At 32.8% G+C, this 4,805-nt stretch overlaps 1 pseudogene; it reads left to right on the top strand.

Moving 5' to 3' along the window:
- The first annotated feature begins 213 nt into the window (after positions 1–213).
- LOC107515193 lies at positions 214–1,059 on the top strand (annotated as a pseudogene).
- Positions 1,060–4,805: the final 3,746 nt, after the last annotated feature.

Below are 4,805 nucleotides of genomic sequence, written 5' to 3'. Positions count from 1 at the left end.
TTGTTTAAGCAGATTTAGAAGCTGCTTCTAGCTACGTGACACCTTCGTGCCTCGTAATGGCTCCCGACATGGGTCCAGGAGAGTTTCTGGTTAAATAAAAAGCAATTCAGCAATCGTGATCTCAAGAACCTGTGAGAGGAAGAGGAACCTCTCTGAAGGCAGATTGCAGTGCCACCTGCAGCTAGGTCCTGTGACTTTATATAAGAAAATGGAATGGCCTGGGCTAAAGCATCTAGAAACCCTATTGTTGATTTAGGTCAGCAGTCCCTACTGGAGAAAACAACAACAACAACAACAACAACAACAACAACAACAACAACATTGAATCTAGATGATGTGCACTCAAAAGCAGCAAGATAACTGATAACTCAAAAATGTTAAGAAGAGTATAAAATACTCTGTAGGGAGCAAGATTTTTCTCTTTCTTTCTGGCTTGCCAAAGAATTTACTCTAATAAAAGCTTAGTAGAAATTATGAAAGAACAAGGGACAGACAATGAAAACAAAATTAAATTGGAGAGGGAAACAACCTAAAGCATGGAGAGACAAAAACAGTATCAAGAGAGGTGAAACACATAGAGTGGCACATATATCAAGGAAGACAGGTCAAAAAATTTAAGAAGAAAATGTTTAATAATTAGTAGGGTTCCTTAGTGAAACAACATTCTCAATAATTGTGCCATAAGAGCATGGTGTCCAGAATGCACAGAGAAGAAAACAGGTAAATGAAAGGGAACAGATACAAATTAAAAATCACCAAGAACACATGCTTCAAGAGAGAGAGAACTTATAAAGCAAACACTCAAGGAAAGAATCTTGAGAAAAAACACAGCCAGACACCTACACAGGAGAAGCATGAGAGAGTAAAGAGAGTAGAGAAAAAGATAAAAGAGTTTGAAAACGTTATTGCATATCTACTTTTCCAGTCACATAGAAGAAGTCAGATTAAAGTGAATATTTTTATAGAAAATCTCAGAATAGAGAAGAGAACACAATTATAAAACCATAACAAAGAAAAAATTTAACTGTGCCACCATTTTTGAGAAGTCAGGAAAAATAAGAGATTAGTCAAGTTTCAATGCTTTTATGATAAAATCATATCTCTTAAATGAACATTTTATTGCTAGTTCTCATCTTTCTCAGAGTTCAGTGAATAGTCTCATTTGTATCAGATACAGAAATAACAGGTAGTTCTAGACTTGAAAACTAGCTTAGCTATTTTTAGTTGCCTTGTTTGTGAAAGTTGCTTACTCTCCTTGATGTTCAAATTTTTCATCTGTAAAAATGGCATTAATAATATTTCATAGAATTTATGAGATTATGATTTCTGTGAAACTTTAGTATTTATGTTTCATAAATGTTGTTTTCCATACTTAGGAAGACCTGAGTTAGGCAATGATGATGAATAAGTAATTGTTCTTGTGTGCCTCTCCCATTCAACCCTGCTCCCAACCCTGGAAGGCTATCTTGAAAAGATTGTTATAGGTAACTATATAGTCTTTTATTTCCCATCCGTACCTTTATTGAGGAACTATAAAACATTGTTCTCAAAGTCTAACTTGCACTATGTGATTTATTTGTATAAAAAACTAAATTTTGAGAAACTCCTATGTGCTAGACTTTTAGTTATTGGGAGTGAATAAAGAGAAGTCCCTGTCATTAATTAGGTTACAACTAATGGCACAGATCACTCCTTAAACAGATAATAAAATGTGGAAGGATTACAGTTGAGGTGTGTAGAGGAGTTGTACAGAAGAGGGTTACCTATGAGCCAAGTATGAAGGAAGGAGGTCAGAGAAGGGAGTGTGATAGTCTCTTGTGTTTCTTTCACCTCTGCATTTTGTCACTTTGTATTACCCACTTAAGCAAAGACCTTTCCATGTTTGTAAGTACTCAGAGGTAACCAAACTCTTTCTCCAATGAATGTCCTCCAACACTCATTGACAAGTCAGAAAGTAAATTCACAAATTTAGTGAGATTTTTAATTTTTAAGTAGAATAAAAATTATTGTTTTCTATCCAGTTTGTTTTCCTTTCATATACCAGAAAGTTAGAGAAAGAGTTCAGAGTTGGTGAGTGGAAAATTAGAGAAATGGAAACTGTATGCCCTAAGAAATATTTATAATTAATTTGTGATATTCCTTATGCTCACCCTTCTGTACTAGAAGGATACTCTTTACCCATGATTTTTTAGATCAGCACTATCTGATAGAACTTTCTGCAATTATATAACTGTGTTATATTTTGGCTCTTTAATATGGTAGCCACTTCCTACATGTGGCTATTTATAATTTGAAATGTAGCCATTGCACCTGAGAAATGGATCCTGTGTGCTCTTCCTATTCACATCCCTCTCTCATCTCTAGAGGCAATCGCTACCCTGATTTTTGTGATAATTATCATCTTTTTATAGTTTTTGCCATTTATGCAGGTATAGTTGATCCTTGAACAATGCATGGGTGAGGGGAACCAACCTTCCAAGCTGTAGAAAATCAATGTACAATTTTTGTCTCCTGAAAAATTTAACTACTAATAATGTACTATTGACTGGAAGTCTGACCAATAACATAAACATTCAAGTAACCCATATTTTGTAGGTTATATATCTTATCTACTGTATTCTTTCAACAAATTAAGCTAGAGAAAGAATGTGATTAAGAAAATTATAAGAAAAATAAACATACAATACTACATATATTTATTGAAAAAATTCTGTATAAATTGACTTATACATTTTAAACCCATGTTATTCAAGGGTCAACTGTATTTCTAAGTGATATAATTATTCATAGTTGCTTATTCATGGCCTTTATATAAGTGGAAATATACAGTATCTGATCTATTTCCTTTGCTTATGAATAGTTTTGAATTCATTCATGTTGATGTGTGCCATGGTAGCTAATTTTCTTTCCTTTTTTTCTTCATAATCCCAGTCTCTAAATGTTGATGTGCTCCAAAGTTGAATCTTTAGATCTCTCTACACTCGTTCTCTCATTAATCTCGCCGAGCCTAATGGCTTTAACATATTTATACACTGATACATCAACAATTCAAATGTATGTTTCTAGTGTAGTTCATTTTGATGACATGATTATGCCACAACTTAATTACCTGTTCTATTGTTAATGTCATTTGGGTTGTTTTAAAATTTTTTTTTTAATACAAATGATACCTCTGTAAACATTCCTTTAATATATTTCTGGCACACACATACAAAAGTTACTGGTATATTTATCATTACGAGCTCGATTCTGGAGCTTGTTATATTTCTATTTGATTGTTGTTTTATAACCATAGGTATGTTCTGTAGAATCTGACACATATTAAACTTAGTAAATATTTGTTGAAAGAAAAAAGAACATATGTTAACTATTGGAAGCAGAGTTGCGTCCAAGAGAGCCAGGCCTAAAATACAAAAATAGCTGATAATGTACTACTCTACCTTCTTATATCTTGTCTGAACACAATTATACTTAATCTTTTTTTTTGTCCTTATATTTTAGTTGAGGTACTAAAATGTATTTATTTACTTAATTTGTTCTTCAATACTCTTCCCATAAAAATTAGAATTCTTTTCTCCTTCTATCCTTTTCCCTAGAACTTTTCTTCACTGCCTTCTAAACAAAGTCACCTACATGTTCTCTTAAGACATCTGGCAACATCATAAAATAAGTCTTCATTAAAGTCAGAACAAAAGGGTTTCCAGAGAAGGAGTGTTGGGGATCTCCCTTTAATACTAGGGTACTAAAGTCTCCAAACAGTGAAGGACTCTGTAACAGTTCCTTAATGTTGCTGGACAAAGGTCCAAGTTTCTCAGCCATCAAGCATTCTGTGACTTAGCCCCAACAGAGTACCAAGCTTGGAATTGGGAGATTTGTTGTGGATCCCAACTCAGCCATATATTTGGCTGGTTGACACGAGGAAACCCTTACCCTTAGAATCCACGATCAGAGTAATAAAATCTTCCTCACTCAAATGCTCAAAGGAGATAAGGAATAAAGTGCTTTATAAGCATAAAATGTCACATAATAGGAATTACTCTTCTACTATTGGTTTTCTTCCCCCACTTTTATGCTGTACTATAAATTTCTACACAAACCAGAGCATGGAGACCCCATAGTTCAGGTTTCAAATGCTGAAGAAAGGCTTGATTGTTTGGGTCATTTTGCTATTGAGTTGTATGAATTCTTTATCTATTTTGGACTTCAGCCCCTTATCAAAGGTTTTGTTGGCAAATATCTTCTCCATTTTGATTGACATTTTGTTGTTGTTGATGGTTTCTTTTGCTGTGCTGAAGTTTATATTGTGAAATACTCATATTTATTTTTGCCTTTACTTTCCTTGTATTTGGGATGAAATTTATAAAATTTTCTTTAAAAGTAAGATCTATAAGTTTATCACTTATGTTTTCTTCTATACATTTTATTGTTTCAGGTCAAATATATAGTGATGGAAAAAACCTGACTTTGGGTGGTGAACATGCAATGTAATATACAGATAATGTACTATATAATTGCACATTTAATAAAACTTATATAAGCTTATTAACATATGTGACCCAATAAATTTAATAAAAATTTAAAAAACTATAAAATCAATACAATCAGCTATTTTTGATGAAATTTACAAGCTGATTTTAAATTTTATTTGAAATGGGAAAAGGCCTGGGATAAACAAACTGGTTAAAATAATGTCAAGTGTAATGGAAAATTAAAAAAATAAAAATAAGAAAATAAATGAACTTGGGAGGATACACACTACCATATTTCAAAAGTGTACTTATTAATATATGGTATTGGCATTAGAA

The sequence above is a fragment of the Rousettus aegyptiacus genome, unplaced genomic scaffold, assembly GCF_014176215.1.
Source record: "Rousettus aegyptiacus isolate mRouAeg1 unplaced genomic scaffold, mRouAeg1.p scaffold_m13_p_2, whole genome shotgun sequence".
In the NCBI taxonomy this organism is placed as follows: Eukaryota; Metazoa; Chordata; class Mammalia; order Chiroptera; family Pteropodidae; genus Rousettus; species Rousettus aegyptiacus.
Note: the sequence above shows the minus strand (reverse complement) of the source record. Positions and strands in the feature narration are given on the sequence as shown.